Genomic DNA, 21,484 nt, shown 5'->3' on the forward strand with positions numbered 1-21,484 from the left:
GGATCTAATTAAGTTCTTCTCTGAGCTTTCTGAAGATAGATCCCTTGGTGTTTGGGCTTTTTGGTGGGCACAGTCAAGACTGAGCTCTCATGGGATCCTTGTGAGGGAATATCATGTCCATTTTCTTTGTTTACCAAGCCAGGAGATTTTCCTGTTTTTTTGCCATAAGGAAAGATGCAAGGGTTCAGTATCTATGAGTTAAGAAGATATTTTGTTATTGGCCCCTTCTGTCCTGAACCTTTGTCGTACTGGTGTAGAAACCTGTTGTCAAGGAAGACAGATGGAATTCAGAACTGTATTTTTTTTCTAAATATCAATCTGACCACTAATGCCGTTATTTTACATTTGTCCATATTAAAGACAAAAGTGGGTCATAACAAGATATCCTTGAATGATATACTCTTTTAATTAAGAGGAGCATGCTCCTCATGATGATGAGGTGGGTGACTAGAGCACCTATTCTGGCTATAAAACTCTGGAATACATAACAGGCCCCTCCCTGCTCTGAAGAAATAGCCCGAGTTAAGCCTTTGCACTGGAATTACACCGATCATGTCTAAGACTGTAGCTAAGCACAAAGAAACTTGGCATGTAAAACCAGACATAGGAGAAAATCTTCATTGTTAAAGTCACTGGCAGATCCTGTCATCTCTGTGAAATCCAATTGAGCTAAATCTTTGCTTGATGATTCAGCTGTGAAGGGCAGAGATTGAAACAATTGTTTTCTGTCACTGGTAATTGAAAACAAACTGGAAATTCAGTGGGAGGTTTTTGGGAAAACCCAAGATTATAAACTTGTTTTTCCCATAATTTTCCTTTCCATAAGTAGTTCATTCTTTCTCCCCTTTCTCTACTTCATACATACATGCAGAGGAAAAAAAAATACTTTATGTGTACTCAGACTTGTAACTGTACACTCATTTTGTACAACTGTACAAAGGCCATGTCTGGGCCTTTACAAATTCCTGTGTATTCTGGTGCTTATAAAATTCGGGTGGTGTTTCCACGGAAGGGCTGGACTGATTGCACATCTAGAGGAAAGAAAAAAACCTGTGCTGGACATATAGAGTGTATCCAAGCCAGCAGTCCACTCACTCATTCTCTGAGGAGTGCTGAAGCGGGGGCTGGACTGAAAATTTCAAGAAGCTGTAAGAAACTGCAGGGGCTTCTTCAATCATTCAGATGTGGGACCATGTTTTTGGTGCTGTCTGGGTGTGGTGATGCCTAAATGCTGAAGAAGCATTTAGAAGGTTGTTATATAAATATATATATATATTCACTATGTCTCCACTTTTCAGCATTTAGTGTCAGTGATTCTACAGAAAGTGGTGACCCTGACTAAACATACTGACCTGGGTCAAACTGCTCACAGCAAGGGAAAATGACTTAGAAATATTCAAACCGAACAAATGTTACAGCAAGACTTCAAAATACATTTCTTTTGGTATTTTGTCTGACATTAATCTTCCCTAATAGAAGTTTAATTTTCTACTAATGAATGATCTACCTGTCGGACTCCCGTTAGAGTCACTGGAGAGAAAAATAAGCATTTCTAGAGCACGATCTATCTCCTCTAAAACTGGTTGCATGAACTGTGCTTTAGATGTGCATTTTTTTCTTCTTTGATTTTTTTTTTTTTTTTTCCCCTTCATTAAATATAAAAGGAATAGTGCTAATCAGCTTGGGATATATGCCTGTAATTATAAGTACCCAATGCTAAGGTGGCTGAACAAGACTTTCTTATGACTTTCTGGCAGGCACATGGCTACATGCACATTACCTAGTTCCACACACATACATTCTTCAGAAAATAGGTGGCATTCAGAAGTGCCATGACTAATTATTCTTCCTAGTAACAGCAATACCCTCTGTTTTCAGTATTTCTTTTTTCCATTTCCTCAGCTGTGAGTTGTCTCTTACCTGTAGAAATTGATCAAACCTATCAGCCTTCATGTGTTCTGTTTGCAGGCATGTCCTCCTGCTTGGGAAACCAGACCGATGCATTTGCTTTAGTGGTCATCTTAGTATTTTCCTTCTGTGCCTTCTGCACTGTATATTCTGTCGATCATACTTTCCAAAGATAATAGTCTTATGGTAAGGGCTAAACATTATCTACCTTCTCTCTCAAGAGATGCAACTTATTTGCATTTCAACATCCATTTGAAATGTCATCTTTTTTTCTGGATCTGTTTAGATATTTGCATATGCTTTGCCACAATGCAGTTCCTTGTTTGTATAGTAGCCAAAAGGAAGATAGTTTCACTGCTGCTGTATTAATTTTTTTGAGATATTTGATCAGTTGTGTGCCCTGTATCACCTGTTTACTCTGTTTGTCAGTGTGGGATGTTAATGTAAAATGCTTTGCTTTGTGTCACTTTGTACGTAGCTTCCCTAATGATGCATATTCCTTTCTTGCATGATATGATCCACAACTGCTAAAACTCTGTAACATCTTTACCTTTGCTACATGCTTCTTTTTCAAAGCTGGAGTGTCTGGTGCCATACTGCTGCATTTTGTGTGTGTGTAACTACTTGCTGGTGCTACCTTTCCGCTTTGTAGTATGTATGTCACTGGTGCTAGTACATATTTCTCTCTGCACTTCTGAATAGCTTTTTCTGGCCTTCTGATGTTTGTTGTTTGTTTTTTTTTTTTTTCTAATATGAAGTTGTCCTGTGTTAGCAATTTCTTTTGTATTTCTTTTAAGTGTCATCCTCTTGTAATTTTTATCATCATCATGTCACATTTATCAGTGAAATAGCTGTCTTGTATTAATAGGTATAACTGGGTTACCCACTCACTGGCTGCCTCTGTGGGTTCCTGATTTCTCTCATAGAAAACACTTCTTTGTATGAAGGGTCTTTTTCTTGACAAAACAATAAGACTGAAATGGCATAAACAACCTATCTGGTCTTTTTTTCCCTCTCTGCTTCAGTGAGCTTGCCACTTGAGACCCTGGCTCTGCTGATATCTGTCTTTTTGCCCAATACGATTTGGAAATGAGCAGCTTCCTGAATTGCAGACCACTTAGCTGCTTCAGAACCTGCACAGATTAACACCATTAACTCTTTCCACTTAGTTCAGCCCTCTTCAGCGGCTTCTGTTTTCTAAAGTCTTTGCAGAACACATTTCTGGCATTAGTCTGCACAACAGCCATGGTCAGTTAATGTTTTTTTTCTGCTGATACTATACTATCTTGGTGAGACTGCTTATGGCCATGGAGAACCGTAGATGGATACACTGAAAGGCTTCTGAATAAACAGCAATTTGAATATGCATTCTTGTACCCTGGCTCATGTTACCTCTGGGCTTAAACTCTTCCTGGAACCCAAAGTCCCAGCTGATCCCTATTGCCCATGTATTTGGCTTCTTCTACATCTTCTGCCTTAGAGGGAGTCAGCTGGCTTCCCATCTGGGAAAGGTAAAACATGTGGGGGCCCTGAGTCATGCTTGAGCTCTTTCACTCTAATTAATATGACCTGGACCACATATCTCTTACACTAGCATGTGACACCTAAACTTGAGTGTGGTTAATAAAACCATGTCAGAATTACCCTTAAACAGAAAGTGAACAAAGTAATATCTTGTAGCCAGAATCACCATATAGAATCTAAGCACAGAGACAGTAATTTCCTAGCAACTTCATAACATCAACCATAATTAAACACAAAGCCTATGTGACAGAAAAAACAGAGGCAAAAGTTTATGGTTGGGATGTTTGCAGAATTATTTGGCACTGGCACACAGCTTTTCTCTTTACTCCATGACTCTATTTACTCTATTTCTAATTTAGAATAATTCTCAGTAATAAAAATGAGGGAATGCAGAATTTGTGTGGAACAGCAGTAAATGATTGCTAAAACTTGAGAGCTAAATCATGGATACGTTGCCAGGATACTACTTAGGCAAAAGTAGTTGCTGGAATATGGGAGGGGAAAGAGTAATTAAAAGAGGGTGTTTTTTTGTGGCATTAGTAACTTCTGCTTTAATTGTGAGTTAAGACTAACATGACCAACCTCTATTAAACAGGGAAAATTAAGGGTTTAAGTGAGATTAACTTGCCCATGAAAAATTAGTTTGGCTGTCAGACCTCTGTCCTAGGGGAAGTACATCTGTTAGTTAAACCCCACATAGTTCAGCAGAACGGCAGCAGTGGAGTGTGTGCTGGGGCTGACGTGCCTTGGCAGGATCTCTGCTCCCAGAGAAGCAGCTCTGGGTTGGACTCTAGGTAGGTGAAGTGGATTGGGAAGATGCTCTGGTGCCAAGAGTTTTCTTGCTCTGTATGAAGAAAAGACAAATATTGCTCTCAGCTGCTATTTTTCATCTCTAATAAAGCTCTGGCTAGTAATGATTGCTCTTTGTATTTTCCAGAGCCAGAAAGGATGCTCATGCTCTTTTCACAGGCTCTTGGATTTCCTCATCAATTTTTTTCAGGTTCTAACAGAAAATGAAACACCATAAATGTCATGTAATAATTGAATGACAGCAATGTGCAGGGAAGGAATGACGGAAGAGTGTAAAGTCAAGTGAAAAGTGTTTTGTTTTTTGGATTTTGGTTTGTTTGGGTTTTTGGGTTTGTTTTTGTTTTCGGGGTGGGTTTTCTGATAGTTGCAATGAATGATGTTATTGAACAGAAATAGAAGATGACTTGTTTAAAACAATAACTGAATTTCAATGAATAGTGCTGTCCTTACACCTTTGTAGGACGGGGCTTTCTTCCAAGCTGTTCTTCTGAAGAGTAAAGGAGAAAAGCCAGCCTGAGGCACTGATCTCAGTGACTGAGTCCAGTTCCTGGTCCAAGAGCCCCAGCTACTTGAAATATTCACATCCTCAAAGAGAGGGCTTTGGTCTTCAGAGTAGGTCTCAAATGGAGCTAAGATTATGTGAAAATTTTCCTTCACAAGTAGGTTACTTTCTCACAGAAGAGAGAGGAACCTTGTGGAAATTAAAGTTGAAAGATAGTTCTGGAGAAGAGAGGAAATCAGTCTGATCATAGATTTGTAAATTGGAGGTACATGAACAGGTTGCACTCGATAATCCTTTAAAACTTATGGATCAGAGGAATCCTTTAGAGGTGGACTCAGGACTCAGCTAGGAAGTTTGGACCTTGAGGGCAGGAAAAGACAGGAGGTGGCAGAAGGGAAGGGTCATTTGTGGGTGAAAGCAACCTATACCCAGGCTTTTCCAAAGAAGTCCTCGTTGCCACAAGCCAAGTGAGACTTTTGGACATTTAGCAGCCTGGTCATGGCAGGGACAGTAGCTTCAATAATGCTGCATATCTGAACACCTAAGTGAAGGTGCATGTGCTGTCATGCAGAGCTGACAAAGCTCTGTCATGGACACACAGTAAACATGATGTATTTGGGAAGTGTCAGTCCTGGTTTGCACATAATAAGGAGTTTATTTGCACCTGCACAATAAACACAACACATTAAGTGCTTGTCTACTGCTCATATGCACAATGCCTGTACAGAACCTGCATTGTAGAGTCTTCTCCTATAAGGCCAAGACAAAAATACACTCTGTGTCAGAAGACTTCTGGTATTGCCTTTTGCCTTGAAAACCCTTATCTGGTACCCTAATTTTAGATGAGGACTGATCTGTCCCTGCTTCCCAATCCTTTCTCTGTCCACGACTATCCCTGTCATCCTTCCGAAATCCAGTGCTTCACTGCATTCTCTGTTTTGCAGACAGAAACATGACAGATATGTGGTTAAAATGCTAGTTTGCAGTTGTAGAACCTCAACAAATGCCTCTGTACATCATTTGTATCGCTGTAGTACCTGGGAGGCTTAGTCATGGACTAGGTCATCCTCCTTCCCCCATGCAGGTACTGCGCAGACACAGGATTCAACCCTGCCTTACCCATCTTATTGCTGAAAGAGGAGATGAGAAACTATAAATGAATATTTGCTGTAATCTAATATTATCCGGTACATTGTACATGATGCTGACCATTGTCTAAAGCTTGTGGAATCTCCAAGAACTGGAGAACTATTTAAACTACAGTTTTGCTTGTTTACATTTTTAGCGCATTGAACTAAATAGAACAATACAAGAACTAAATAGAACAATATAACATAAGCAAGGTTTAAAAGTTGGTTTTAAAGTAGTTAAAGTTATTGGAGAATTACTAATCAGTAATCACTACTAATAAGCAACTACTAATTTAGGGTAAGAATCAAAACTGATGCTCAGCCCTTAAAAAATTGCCTGTTATTTTGCTATGGCCTGTATGGGTGCCTTTCATTTTTTAAAAAAGCAAATGCATGATGAGTTTCAAGGATGGGGCTAGAACCAAAATTTATCTTAAAATGCATGATTCATCCACATTCAGGAGCTGACTCATAACAATATGATAACACAACCTTTACTTCACTAAAGGAGATACTCCAAGCAATGGGCAGTTTGAATGACTACATGGTCATGGTCAAACAGAAGAGACAAAGCGACTGTAACAAATTCACTTCATGCCTTATAAAGAACTCCAGATTTTCAAGAAAATAAATGTGCTCAGAAAAAACATGTTTTTTTCCTGGCTGTCTTCTTGGAATTCTCTTTTTTTAGTGAATTGCTTTGAGCTGAGGTTTAAAAAAAATAAAATTTGGTGCCATCAAGTGGAAATACTCTGTATTGCTGAGAAGAGCTGGCAGAGTGACAGTGCATGGATTTCATTAGATACATCAGCGTTTTAAACTGTTGCAGTGGAAATGTTTCCCCAGTGCACACATTATATCCTGGTCTAAAATTGGCAAGAAATCTCACCTGCTCACGTCTGAGGAACTGACATCCTCCCCTCTCACATGGCAAAAGTGGGGTTATTCTTGACAAATCACATTTATGGCTGTCATTAAAGACTATTCCTCTCCAGTTTTGTGATTTCCCTGCTGTCACTGTGGGAGTGTGCTCCTGGAAGGAATGTTGCCTGCTGCCAGATCCCCATTCCAGAGCTCAGCAGTCCCTCTGAGTGAGCTCTTCCGCAGAGCCAGCCAACAGTCAATGTTATGCAGTGAATTTGTTACAATGTGCAGGGATTAAAAGTCACATTCCTTTGCATTTCTAAATTTCTCATGGCAAACATTTATTTTTAACACAGAATCACCTGTCAGGAGGGAAACTTGCTCTGGCAAATCCTCTTGAAGGGGTCCCAGGAGCCCTTTGGTGCTTCACCTCTGTTCTGGAAGCACCCTACTTTCACTCTGGACCTGGAAGAGAGTAACATTCCTCAGAGGTGGGTAATGTTTGACACTGCCTAAGCTGCTTGTTCACTGAATGTCCACCAAATCCTTCAGCTTTATGTTAGGGAGGAATTGCTCAGGGTAAACTTCAGCTCAACAGAAAGAATAGTCACAAGTTTCAGAGACCTGTGACACTGAGCAAACAAATTTCCTGACCTCTGGAGACTTCTTTTTCAATATAAAGACACTTGGATCAATCTAAATAACTCAGGACTTTGTGTTATTTTTATTGAGTTTACAAACATTTTACTGAGTAAACAAACATTTAGGTATTTATGGTTTTTAAAACTTTTATTTATAAACTGAAGTAATTTTATTTTGGAATGTTAATAATCACTCAAAATAACAGAACCAAGATTCTTCAATTCAAGCTGAAAAACCATAATCTTTGAACTCCTATTAAGTGAAATATTGGAAAAACCCCTTCGTTTGGGTCACTTCTGATTTTTTTTTTTTTGTTCAAGTTCTGAACTGTTATTACCTAAAGTATGTTGTTTCTGTTATATTAGGGAGACCACTCTTGACATCAGTTATCATAAATAAAGTATAAGGTATTTGTAATTTTGTATTTGTATTTTTGTTTTGTTTAATCCACCATTCTTTAAAAAGTAAGAGAATCACAATCCCTTTGTCTTCTTTCAAGGACAGTTTGGACGGGGCTTGGAGCAACCTGGTCTAGTGGAAGGTGTCCCTGCCCATGGCGGGAGTTGGAAATGGATGATTTTTAAGGTCCCTTCCAACCCAATCCTATGATTCTATGATTTGTAATGGTTGGACTCGAGGGTCTTTCCCAATGATTCTATGATTCTATGATCAACTACTGCATTTTTTTCTAGGAAAGTAAAATCGGTGAATTTTAGTATTTTAATTAAAGTCAGAAGATGGTCTTTCTATATGTACACACATGCATGTACACATATACACACGCTATATATACTCACATATATGTATGTATTTATAAAAAAGTTCTCTCCACGGTTTGGCATCTCTGGCAAAGTAATTTCCTGAAGAATTATCGTATTCAGTCAGATTTAGAACAAAATGCTGGAATACTCTGCTCTGGAAAATAGCTGGGATGGTATGACAAACTAGTGTGTCATCCATGTTGTCATCCCCTCAGGCACATACCAAAAAGTTTGACTTTGAATAAAGTATCACTGATGCTTTTGTCACCATAAGGTTTGATTCCTGCTTTTGTTTTCTCAGTTATCATTAAGGATACTATAAATGTATAAAGCACTCTGCATGAGGCCTGGCAGCCAGAGTTCTAGATCATCAAATGCCAAAGAGGCTCCTGGCATGCTCCTGTGCCACCTATTACCTCCTGCTCTGTCTCCTGGCACAGGTCTCCCGGAAGAGGGATGCTCTAGGGCCCTATCTCAGTACTGTTGCAGAAAAAGAAACTCCTTGGACAAAGGTGATTCTCACAGGGGCTGTTTATACACATTTGAAGGGTTTTAGAAGCCCACTACATTGCAAAGTGGTTAAAAGGATATAAATATAACTGAGAATTGGGCCCCTTGGACCTCAAGGGAATAGTAAGACTGTACTTGAAATACTAATTTACTTAAGCATTTTCGAGTGTTGTATCTGAAGGACAGCAGTACAGCAAACAGTAACAGTTAGACTGTTGATGATCTTAAAAGTCTTTTCCAACCTAGTTGATTCTATGATTCTATAATACATACATGTGTATTTTAGGGAAAAGAGCAGATAGAACATGGCTGAATGCTTTAAGGATCTCATATGAAGTATATTTGACTGTGTATTTATTACATTCTTTGCTTTCCATGTCTTACATCTTGAAGACTCCAGGGATATTACTGTGAGGAAAGCATGTAGTTATTCTTTATGCATATGGAAACTAATATGTAAACTGTAAGACCTCACATGAGAACAGTGTACTCTTGTTAAAAGGAATGGGAAGTTTGTTATTTAATTACTTGGAAATGTGGTTTGGTTTCTAATATTTGAGAGAGAAAAAGTATTTCTATAATCACTTTGAATAACATGAGAATTTTTCTTAGTTTCTAATTCGCCACTAAGAAATGGAGTTGCATCCTGTGCCTTGTTTTTTATCGTTTATTAGAGCCTCTTTTAGTAGCAAAAAAACCCTCTTTTAAATCAGTTAATACATGCTTCTGCTGTCCATCTTGATCACCCTCATAGGTGGATGTTTCCTTGTATTTTGCTGAATAGTGTCAGAGCCATCAGTAATTTGAGTTCTACAACGTTAAAGCAATACCCCGATCACTAAAAATTGCTGAGGTGGCTCAAAGACTGTAATTTCATAAACAGTGTTTAATTTGTGAACCCAAATGCAGCCTTATTTGATTCATTCTAATGTCCTTCTTTTCAATGATAAAATGATAAACATTTCAATTTTCAGACTAAAAAGATACTCTGAACCAGCCTATTTAAATAATTGATATTATCTCAAGTTTAGGACTGGTATTTCTGTTTTTTTGTGTTCTTTCTGTTCAAGAATTGACATCAAGGTGATGGTTTAGTGGTAGGCTTTTGTTGCTATGGAACGTTATCTTATGGCATGCACAGAGGAGAGACACAAAGATTTGATTTCATAAACAGAATATGAAGCTTTTAATCCTTTCACTCTTACTGAACAATTTATGTGGCACACTAGTTTTTAGTACATTTTTTATTCTCTAAATGTGTGTGGTGGATGTATTTTAAATGCTTTCCTGAAGAAGTCGAAGACATAGAGTACGAGTATGCATACATACATGTGTTTGTATGTGTGTGTGTATGTGCATATGTGTTCACATATACCTATGTGGTGGGTAATTTTTCCTATAGTGTTTTTAAACATACCAGATTTAAAAAATACATATTAGAAATCACACTGAAAGATAATGTGCCTTGGTTAATGGTATGATATTTTATGATGAATTTATGGAGTAAAAAAGTACTTTAAAAAGGGAAAAGAATTTTATGTGTCAGGCACCTGAGCAGATTTCTGGGCAGGTGGAATTGGCTGCAAGGGAAAATGAACCAGGTCATAAAATTCACACAGCAAAATAGGAGGATTAAAAATATTGGAAGATCTTGATGGCATTGTATTTTTTAGTCTAGGTCTTGTTCGTGGCCCTCAAACTCCCTCTGTGGATAGCTGCTTTTCATCTGCACTGTGCTCTTCCAGATGGTGGAGTGAAAGGCATCTCTGCAGCTACATGGATGGGAGCAGGCTTTGTCCCACTTACAAGACTATTCAGGCTCTTACCCTAATGTACCACAGTTTACAATTAACAATCATGTTAGACCACTTCCTATTTTGGAGAAGAACGAGTGAAAAAAATATTTCAGTCCAGGCTTCATCAGCTAACAAATTTTGGGTTGGAAAGTTCACATTGTGAAGAAAGAAGAGATTAATATGATTAATTTATTGATTTATGTTGGTATCTACCTCAGCTTGAAACTCCTGATCTGATAAAAGTACACTGTAAGGCAGAGCAAGAAAGAAAACAATCAATGCCAGGGATAAGATCTTCAAAGCGAAAAATACTAAGAGCCTTCAGGGAATAACGGAGGAGCTATTAATCAGAAAGCCAAGCCTGATCCCTGAGCTGTGAGCTTGAGAGGGAGCATGTGTCTGTGGGTGTTTATCTGTGCGTCATCTCAAATGAAACTTGCACTTCAGCTGCTGTAGGCTGGGGACACCAGGCCTGAAATAAAAAAGTTTCAGTGAAAAGGAAGTACTGCCCAAACAAGCAAAGACAGTTGGGGATCTCTCTGTACAGAGAAAGAGGACACACAGAAAAGACAAATTATGAGATGCAGTCTGTGTAGACTGCACAGAAACAGAGGCTGTACTCAAAAAGTCTAACCAAGGCTCAACTAATCGTTCTGCCAGATCAAGATGAACAAGCAGGGAGTCATGCCAGATAGGCACTAAGACCAAAGCTTGTTGGTGGAAAGTACAAGGCAGGGGACGCACTAGCTAGTGGTATCAGAGGAGGAAAATACTGAAAACAACTGTAGTAGTGAGCTGGTGGAACATATTAGCTGGCCCTACCTCTGAGAGTTTACCCTAAGCTAAAGCCCAACTGGGCAAAAAAACCCTCTTGCTTGAGTTAGAAAATCTGCTATTCCAAAAGGCTGAAACTGAAAGAAAAGCAACTTGATGATTGGAACAAACCACTGAAATAAAAATTAAAACCACGGGTAAAAGGTAGATGAAAATGCAGTCTGTTCCCAACTATGTGATGAGGGAAGGATGGGAGGAGAGCATCCTAGTTAATCTGGTGACACAAATACCAGACAAATGCTTTGGATGGTCTTCATGCTGCTAATCTGAAAATGTGATTCTTGGAACAAGCCAACAGCAGAGAAATACTCAGTTTCCTGAAGATTACCTTCCAGCCCAGTATGGACATATGACTCAAATCTCCATCCACCAGCATTTTTAAAAGCAGGAGCACTGGCTCTAGAGAAGGCAATTTTGGTCATGCTGGATGTAGGCAGTTTCATTGTCTACCTGTCTGGGAAAGGCTTTAGTTTTATAGATACAACAGCAAAATCAGGGCAAGCGAATTGGCTGATTCCCAGCACCCAGCAAAGGGGACCCAGCTGCAATACAACTTGTTATGCAGGGCAATGACACACCAGGTATCTTTGACACTTTTTGTGAAGGTGGTGGTGCTGCAGGGAGGTGGGGCTGCAATGTACTGCCTGTCTGTAGAAAGTGCAGAGCTACCAAAGTTGCCACTGGTAGAAGAGATGAGACACTGACAGATTTGCATCTGGGCAAAATGCATTCATCTTTCTGTCTGATCTTACAACGGTGTGAAGATGGACTTGCAAGCAGGTTTCAAAGAGTATTCTACTCTTCTGAAGGACTTTGTGAATTCCTGGTTTCACCTTGTGGATTCCAAGAAGTTTTAGCTAGCTCCTCTGACTCTGTCTCAGAAATTACCATGGCATATATGAATGTTTTTTTATCGAGTCTTGGACGTGTGTGGCTCATGCTGAAAAGTGCTCAAAATCTTTAGATATTTTGAGCTGATAGAGAAGAGTGAAGTAGTTATAATGATGCTAGAGTGGAGTTTTGTCCTTTGTAAATCTATCACGAAGGTGATTCCAGTAAAAGTATTGCAATTATGCTCTGCCCATGACAGAGCGGTTAAAACCCTCTGCTCTTCCTTTACTCATTTGGTTCTTTTCATAAACAGGAGGGAAAGGCAGGAATGAGAATGTTTTCTCACTCCTCCTTCACAATGCCAGAGCTGAAGATCAGAAGGACATAACTTGATATTTACCAGTGTCAGGTTTCAGATGCTGAAGGTGACATTTTGACCAGAAGAGACTGGTTTTCTACCCGATAAAATCATCATCAAAGGTTCTGTTTCCCTGCTAGAGATGCAAGCAGCTGCCTGCACAGAGTTTGGTAAAACTTGGGGAGAAAAGTTTGCTTAGATGTGGGTATTTGTAACACATTTGTGCTTGCCTTGCACCTTTGCATGAATAAACTGCATGTTACATTTAGAGAATCAAATTTGACTTTAAACAACCATAGACAACCATAAAGAAATTTCCTCCTCTAGGCCAAAATGCAGTTGCACTTCTTGTGCTACAGGAAAGCTGCAGCTCCAAAACTGAGGGAAAGTGTCCAAGTGGCCTTTCACCTTGAAGAGATGAAGGTAATCTCAATTGCATGTAACGGTAATCTCAGTAGGTTGAATTTTAACAGCTCTTGATCTAAAAGAAGAATTTTGATCAGAATATGGGAAAATCTGGTGGCAACTGCATCCTCATCTCCATTTTCCAATAACATTATAGACTAGCAAAAATAAACCCAGTCATTTATATATGATACAACCTTACATTTTGGTGGGCTGTCATGATAAGCCAAAACCAGTGAGATCCATTTATTACATAGGGACATACTATATAAAGCAATTTGCACATTTTATTTCTGTAGCTCTGAGTTCAATACTAACTTCACTACACTCAGGCTGACAAGTGAGATGGTTTTATTTATGTATATAATCAATCAGGTAAACTTCTTCTGCACCTTGGTATTTTTCTTACTAGACAAAGGAAACAAATGGAAGCATCCATTTGCATCCTTGCTTGTTCTTTTTTAGTGCACCACAGAAATTAGGAATGCAAAAGTCTCATTAGATCATGTCCTGATTTGTACCTACAGCTTCAGGGCGATGTAAGAGTTCCCTTCTAATTTAACCATTGTCCAGTTTACAGCTGAACCACTGAACAAAACAAAAAAACAGATTTAAAGAGTAATTTCTGCATTTCAGTATACACAAATTAGGTCAAAGTCGAAATGCCTTCCAAGAAATGTTTCAAATGTCATTTGGAAGCAAGCTGGCCCTTGGTTGTACTGTCAGCTTGACTGCATGCAGGAGCATACTGGGGACCTAGTTTGGGACAGCTGGTTGTTATTCTTGGGTAAAATTTTGATTTTGAGCGCCCTCTGCCACAGGACGTGCTCCCACATGTACTTCTCAGTGGAAGCATATTGAAGCTATAGTCTTACATGCCTTCGTTTTTTCCATCAGCTTAAGTAGAACTGTTTCCCTGCTCTCATCCCTGCCCCCCTTTTTTCCTGCCTGTACATGCCTTTGGTTGGTTGAGTCTGCTCAGTTGCACTGGAGAGTGAAAAGTATCCTCATTAAAAAAAAAAATAGTTGTTTTTTCTTTTAGCCAGCTCAGTTCTGTTTTACTACGTGGCTACAGAGATAGTTGTGCTGGTCTAGAACCTGTCATTATATACATTACATATTTCCCATTATTTTCATGGTTTTGTTAAATCGAGTTTTAAATCTCTGGTTTTAAAGGCCCATAAAGAATCAAGAACTCTTGCAAAAATCAGTCAAGAATTCCTGAACTTCTGTTCTGACACTGATCTGAATGTAAATTGTGGACTGAACCATAATTTTTGTGTCATTTTTTCCAGCTTTAAAACGTTAATAGTACATATTCTCCTACTGCCAAACTGATAATGACATTAGTGGTACAAAACTGGAAAGTGCTAAATAAATGCAGAAAGCTGCTGGGTTTTGATGTGATTTTTTTCAGGAGAAGGTCTGCACTTTCTGACAGAGACAAACCGCTGCTGGAGGAGCTAAGGCAGGAACAACAATTACTTGCTGAAGGAGCCTCAGAAGCAAGGTTGCACTTTTAATGCAGCTATGGCATAATCACTTTAATGGCCTCTTTAAGCACTAAACCCTGATTGTCAATTGGTAGATTGTTACTGACTTGAAAGCCCTACTAGCATGAGCATTGGTAAGTTTAATTAATAGACTCAATGAAGATCCTTATAGAAGTGTATTTCAGACAGATTATTTTAGCTGAGCTGCTGCAGTTTCTTGCAATGAACCTAGCACTTGTCTTCTAATTAGTCAACTCATGAATTTGATATCACAGGCTGTAATTTTCTGTGTTTAGGTTTATTTGCACAGAAATTTTAAAACGCTTAGGTGGGCTCTTAGGAATTATGAGTGATTTAAAAGGGTATCTCAATGATGCAGCAGTTTGAGTATGCACTGCAAATGCAAAAGTACTGAGTTTTATGGTGAACATGGACATATGTGATGCTACTGTAAATTCTGGTGCATACAAATGTGAGCAGATATACCCTACGTCTTAGATGTTACTAAAAGTAGAAGGGCTTTCTTTGGGGATGCTGTAAGCCCTACGAGATAGCAATTTCCCCTTCTGGGCAATAGGAATGTAAATATATTCTCTACGTGATTGTAGGGAACACAACACTCTGTGCTGTTCAGTGATGTCTAGTACTCTGCTGTGAGGTCAGTATTCACAGTGGCAGTCAACAGCCACTGCAGGTAGTGGCTTTTGAATAAAAGGTCATGTTTTTCAATAGCCTTATTCTGATTGAAAGCCTGAAAGCTTCTTGGAACTTCTTGATCTCTGCAGTATAAAATCAGAATTAAATGAGATACAGAGTTTGATAGGTAGATACGCAGTCTGCAAAAATCTCTTCAGGATGCCAATTCTCCTGTTCATTTGAGACCTAGGGAGAAACCCTAGCCTAGCAAAAGCTGGTGTGAGTTTTTCATTGACTTCAATGGATTCAGGGTTTATCCTTGATATTCTAAGAATAAAATCTATGAAGTCCACCTCTCTCTAGGTGCTCTGGGAGTTTATTGTTACCGTAATGGAAGTCAGCACTCCTCCCACAGCGCTGAGTGAAAAGCATTCCAGCTGGTTAAGAATGAGACCTTATAATTAGGGATGGTCAGACAGATGGAATCACAGTCCATGCAAAAAAGGAGGTATTTATTACAGAAAACAATTCCATACTAGCATGTTTGTAAAATCTGAATTCCAGATTTGCTTTATTCTTTTGCAGCAATTCTGCCTTCATTATCCGGAACAGAGTACAGTGCAGGTAGGATTCATCTTACCTGGCTTTATACTGTAACAGTATGAGTCCATGTCGGTTACTTAGGCTGCCTTTTTCTTTATAGAGAATAATAGGCTCTTCTGGAGTGCAGTTCACCTGATCTGTTTTAGATGCAGGAAGAGACTTAAATGGTGCTGATAAAATTCTCTGTCTCCCTTAAGAGAGATGGCAAATCTGTAGCAGAAATCAACTCTCCGATAGTCATTGTGGCAGAGTATCTTAGTCACATCCTTACTTTTTCTGCTCCTCCTAAAGTTCTGCTACTGGATACATCCAGAGTCACCAAGTATATCTCTGGATCGTTGGTTTTCTGACTGTTTCTGCTCAGCCTGGAACTTCATTTCATAGTATGAAATTAACTTCAATCATAGAATAGTTTGGGTTAGAAGGGACCTTAAAGTTCATCTAGTCCCAACACACCTGCCACAGGCAGAGACACCTTCCATTAGACCAAGTTTCTCAAAGCCTTATCCAACCTGGCCTTGAACACTTCCAGGGATGGGGCAGCCACAGCTTCTCTGGGCAACCTGTGCCAGCACCTCACCACCTTTACAGTAAAAAATTCTTCCTAATAACTAATCTAAGCCCACCCTCTTTCAGTTTAAAGGCATTCCTCTTGTCCTATCCTTACATGCCCTTGTGAAAAGTCTATCTCCAGGTTTCTTGTAGGCTCCCCTTAGGGACTGGAAGGCTGCTCTAAGGTCTCCCCAGAGTCTTCTCCAAGCTGAACAAGCCCAACTCTCTCAGCCTGTCTTCAATGGAGACAGCCCCCTGAGCATCTTTGTGGCCCTTCTCTGGACTCGCTTGAGCAGGTCCACATACCTCTTGTGTTGGGCACCCCAGAGCTGGACAGAAGACTGCAGGTGGAGGTCTCCTGAGAGTGGAGTAGAGGAAGAGAATCACCTCCCCTGACCTGCTGGCCACGCTCCTTTTGATGCAGCCCAGCATATGGTTGGCTTTCTGGACTGCAAGCACACACTGCCAGCTCGTGTTGAGCTTTTTATCAGCCAACAATCCAAGTCCTTCTCCTCTGGACTGCTCTCAATCCATTCTCTGCCCAGCCTGTATTTGTGCTCAGGATTGCTCCGACCCAGGTGCAGGACCTTGCACCTAGCCTTCATGAGGTTCACATGGGCCTACTCCTCAAGCCTGTCAAGATCCAACTGGATGGCATCCCTTCCCTCCAGCACATTGACTGCACAACACAGCTTGGTGTCATCAGCAAACTTGTTGAGTGTGCACCTCAATCCCACTGTCCATGTTGCCAACAAAGATGTTAAACAGTGCTGGTCCCAATACCCACCCTTGAGGAACAGCATTAATTGCTGATCTCCACCTGGACACTGAGCCATGGACCACAACTCTCTGAGTGTGACCATTTCCCTAAAATAACATTCTAAAAGGATCAGTAAAGTAAAATGTACAAACCACAATAATTATACAAAGAGTACCTTGACCCCAAGTGAAGTGGTGTATACAGATTTTTAGGTAAAAGTGAACTCTCTTTAATATACATATGAAGGAATCTCAAAATAAAAAGTTCTTTCAAACAGAAATGTTTTGAAAGTGAAATGTTTTCATGTTAAAAAAAAAAAGGTTTTAGCCACTGTTTTTAAAAATCCAGTTCTGTGTCTGTAGAGCTGGCTGGAGCTTCATCCTGTGTATCTCCAAGCAACAGTCTCAAATTATGAATTAACCTACCCTTCTCATCTACAGGAGCCAATCCAGTTGGTGTCTAGACCATATAATGGCTCCCACAAAGGACAGTCAGAACTTGTAGAAGGTTTTTCATTACGATCACAGTAGTTAGGGCACTCAGGGGTGACTCAGATGTAAGACCCTTCAGTTATAAGTAGTCATTTATGCATAGTATCTTCCAATTTAAAAACCTGAAAGAGGGTCACCTTAGAAACACTGATTTTCTAGTGCTTATGCTACAGACACACACTTTTAAGTCAATGTTTTGAATGGCAGTGCAACTTTGAAAACTGTTCTCAACTTCCTTGTAGAGGGCTCTAAGCGTTTGGCTAGTGACCAAGCTCGAGCACGCGAGACAGGGGAGGGTGTTTGTATAACATTTCCACTGGAAAGGCAGATGTGGCCTGGCAAAGGTGCCAGACTCCTTGGGAGAGTTCATAGCTGACAGCTCTTGGCAAAAGAAGTCAGCTCTTTCTGAACAGCGTTAGGTTCAGGCACAGTGACTTCTCCTGGCATGCATCGCTGAGTTGCCAGGACGGCACCCGCTCAGTTTCTGTAAATACCTTTTTCCATGTATTTCCTTGTAGCACAAAGGTTGAGCTCCCAGCTCAGGCGTGTGAACTACAGTGCAAGACAGAGCACGTTGTGGGTTTCATCCTTCATTTTTCTGAGCTCAGACTCCTATCTGCAAAAGTTAGAAGAGTATGGAGACATAATTTGGCTCTAAACCTGTAAGAAACTACTATAGGCAATCTTGAGATCTTACTCAAAGAAAGAACTTCCCCAAAAGTTGAAAACTTAGAAAATAATAATAAAAAAACTCCCTTCAAGCAGATTTGGTGAGGTCTACTTACTACAATAAATTCATCATGGTTTGATTCCCAATTCATTCAACAAACAAAGCAGCTCCTAAAATACTTCAATTAATTAAGTCGAAGACAGGCTATGCAGATGTATGCTGATGGATTCAGCTACACACTTTCTACTACTTTAAAATATGAAGTAATCAATATGAGGAAGCAACAAAATTATGAGGGATTTTTTCCAATGTCATGGTTGAATTAAATTCTACAATCACCAAATGCTTTTGCAAGAAGGTCATATTTCAATTGAATTTTGTGAATGAGTAAAGATAAGAGCAATCAACTTTGCACATACCAACAGTTCAATTCTTGACAAAGTCCATATTTGAATTTAATCATAAAAAGGAAAAAAACCCCAAAACTCTGAAAAATCAGTAAATCAGTTCTTATGAGTAGTTTAGAGTCATTGAGTGCAAGGACTGAGGAATGGCATAATTCTTATAGTTTTCTATTTAGTTTACACTTTCTCCAGTTCAACTGAATTTGCCCCCTATGAAGTAGTTCTCTAAATTTTATCAATAAAACATAAAGAAAGATACAATTTCTGAAAGGCGTGGATGTATTTATACTCCACATATGTAACTCATAGAACTATATGTACTTTATTAATCCCACAAAGTGGAAATTAGACACTGGGGCATATATAGTACACCCTTGCACAATGACAGTATTTCCTAAAGTAAGTCTTTGGGGCCAAGCAGAAAGCTCATTGTGTCTCACTGTTTCTTGGACAAAGGGAATGTAAGACTCTCCATGTCTCTTATTGCTTGATAGACAAATCTATCCCAATCCTTTTGGGTTCTTAATATTCAGATGAAACTGAATCATATATTTTAATATTGTTCTACGAAGGAGTTATGTAGAAAGGCTTAGCTTCCGGCCCAAGCTGACCTCTGTTGGCTGGGTGAGAGGTATGGCTTCCTCCTCTGATCCCAAGCAAAGGGCAGTTTGCAATCCGTTCACAGACTGCATCTTGAGAACCTGTCTTCTGATCTCGAATGTCTTTTTTTGTTGTTATTATAGCTTTTAAATTTACTTTTTTGGCTAGAAACCAAGAGCAGTTACTGCCCTTGTTCTCATGGCAGAAGAGTTCCCAAATCCAGTGCTCTTCCAGTCCTTCTAGCCAGCTCTTCTCCACCCACCTTCTTCCCACCTATGGACCCATCCCCTACCTGCTGCAATGGGTATCTTCCCAAGAAGAGTGGAAGGATGGACAGGAGCTTCTGCAGGGCTGGGTGTGCTGTAGACCTCATACCTGAGAGAGATAAAAGAAGGGTCCAGGAATTACCAGCTAGAGGTAACTCTCTTCTCCATCAAGGAAAGGAAAAGGATGAAGATCCTGCAGGAAGATGAGGCAGATTGTGGAAGGTCCTGGACACTGAGGCTGGGCGGGGAAGAGTGGGAGTTAGTGATTGGAAAGACTTTGTACTCATACAGTATCCCTAAACTCCACCAATTCTGTCCATTCTGCTGAGGACTTCAACCCTCACAATCTCTGCTGATCCATTCTAGGTCCTACTCCCTAATATTCACCTCCCAGACTCTGAGACGATACAATCTAGATGTCCCCCTTAAGTCCTTACCTGCTTTCACCCTGTCCTGGGTTCAGCTATAGCAATCATTTTTCTCCTTAGTAGCTGGTGCAGCGCTGTGTTTTTGGCTTTCAGCCTGGGAACAACACTGATAACACTGAAGTTTATAGTTGTTGCCAAGTAATGTTTACTCCAACCAAGGACTCTCTCAGTTTCATGCTTTGCCAGGGAGGAGGGGAAGCCGGGAGGAAGCAGAGACAGGACACCTCACCCAAACTGGCCAAAGGGGTATTCCATACCATAGCACGTCATGGCCAGTATATAAACTGGGGGGAGTTACCCGGAAGGCCCAGATTGCTGCTTGGGTCGGGCTGGGTATCGGTCGTCAGGTGGTGAGCAATTGTATCCTCTCCCCTTGTTATTTCACTAATCATTATTATCATTGGTGGTAGCAGTAGTGGTTTTGTATTATACCTTAGTTACTGGACTGTTCTTATCTCAGCCTGTGGGAGTTACATTCTTCTGATTCTCCTCCCCATCCCTCCGGGAGCAGGGGGAGGACAAAGAGGGGGAGTGAGCAACCGGCTGTGTGGTTCCGAGTTACTGGCTGGGCTTAAACCACGACACACCCCCAAAATCTGTGCTGATCCATTCTGCATCTCATTCCATAATGCTCACCTCCCTGTATAATACGTATTACAGCAGCAAACCTGAAGTGCCAGGTCAAGCCCTGGTTTTCTGAGGTTTTCTACCATTCATGTCCTGCCCTGGTGAGTTAGGAAAATACTTGGATCTAAACTAGGGAACCGAAGTTACAGTTATCATTGTCAGTTGAATTCTGCCTGCAAAAGCAGGAGGAGAATGAAAGGGAAAAGTTCAGGATCATATAATGAAAAAAGGGCATGTTTTAAAGAAAAGCAAGAAAACTATAAGGAGAAAGTAATCTATGAAGAAGTACCGCTAAAGCCATGTAGTAACAGCACTGTCAAAATTTAACTGAACCTTAAAAAGCGGTCAAGTGCTAGTGTCTAGTACAGGTGGTGCAGGCTGTGCCACGTCTCCAACTTCTCCCTCATCACAGCAAGATCTCGCGGTGGCAAAGTGGGACAAGGATGAGTTCTCCTCAGACCCTTTAGTCCTTGTGACTTCTGCTGAGTGCAGCCACAATGCCTCACGTTCTCATGCTCTGTAGCAACGTCCTCATGCCTGCTAACAGAGACTGGTAACAGCAACTACATCTCCCCCACGGAGACTTTTCTACAGTGCACAGCCTGCCTTTCTCTTACAGGAAAGCCCTTCTTCACGCCGCAGACCCAGGACAGGACTCTGGTTTTGTTTTTGTTTCTTACACCTCATAATTTGCATGATTTATACTACAACATCTTGTTATTATTTGTCATGAGCCAACTTAGCAGTTGAGGCCCATCATAAAGAACCTAATTCAAAGTCCGAGTTCCAGCTGAAAATTGGCAACAGCACATGTAACAAATCACATCCTATTTCTATTTGGCAGACAAAACAACTTTTACCGTTTCCCGTACCGTGTTGAAGCCACCTGAAAGGAACAGCGTGACGGAACGCAACGTACATAAACAATCTGAGGCGTTGCGTAGTAGGAAAAAGATGAGCGCAGGCGGCCGTGGGGACACAGGGCTGTGACCGGTCAGCCGCGGCCCGTGCTCGGCCTCGCCCCGCCTGGCGGGGGCAGTCCCCGGTGGGTGCGCTGCGGGGGAATGGCTGCGCAGCCT

The 21,484-nt window shown here is 40.4% G+C and overlaps 1 long non-coding RNA gene across 1 annotated transcript; it reads right to left on the bottom strand.

The window, feature by feature from the left end:
• Positions 1 to 2,641: 2,641 nt before the first annotated feature.
• Positions 2,642 to 21,482, bottom strand: LOC115605745. The gene is made up of 6 exons (XR_003990706.1): positions 21,278 to 21,482; positions 19,377 to 19,459; positions 17,905 to 18,026; positions 7,101 to 7,203; positions 5,782 to 5,874; positions 2,642 to 4,276 (listed from the first exon to the last, which is right to left on the bottom strand). It is a non-coding gene; the product is annotated as an uncharacterized LOC115605745 (long non-coding RNA).
• Positions 21,483 to 21,484: the final 2 nt, after the last annotated feature.

This window comes from Strigops habroptila, chromosome 3 (genome assembly GCF_004027225.2).
Source record: "Strigops habroptila isolate Jane chromosome 3, bStrHab1.2.pri, whole genome shotgun sequence".
NCBI lineage: Eukaryota > Metazoa > Chordata > Aves > Psittaciformes > Psittacidae > Strigops > Strigops habroptila.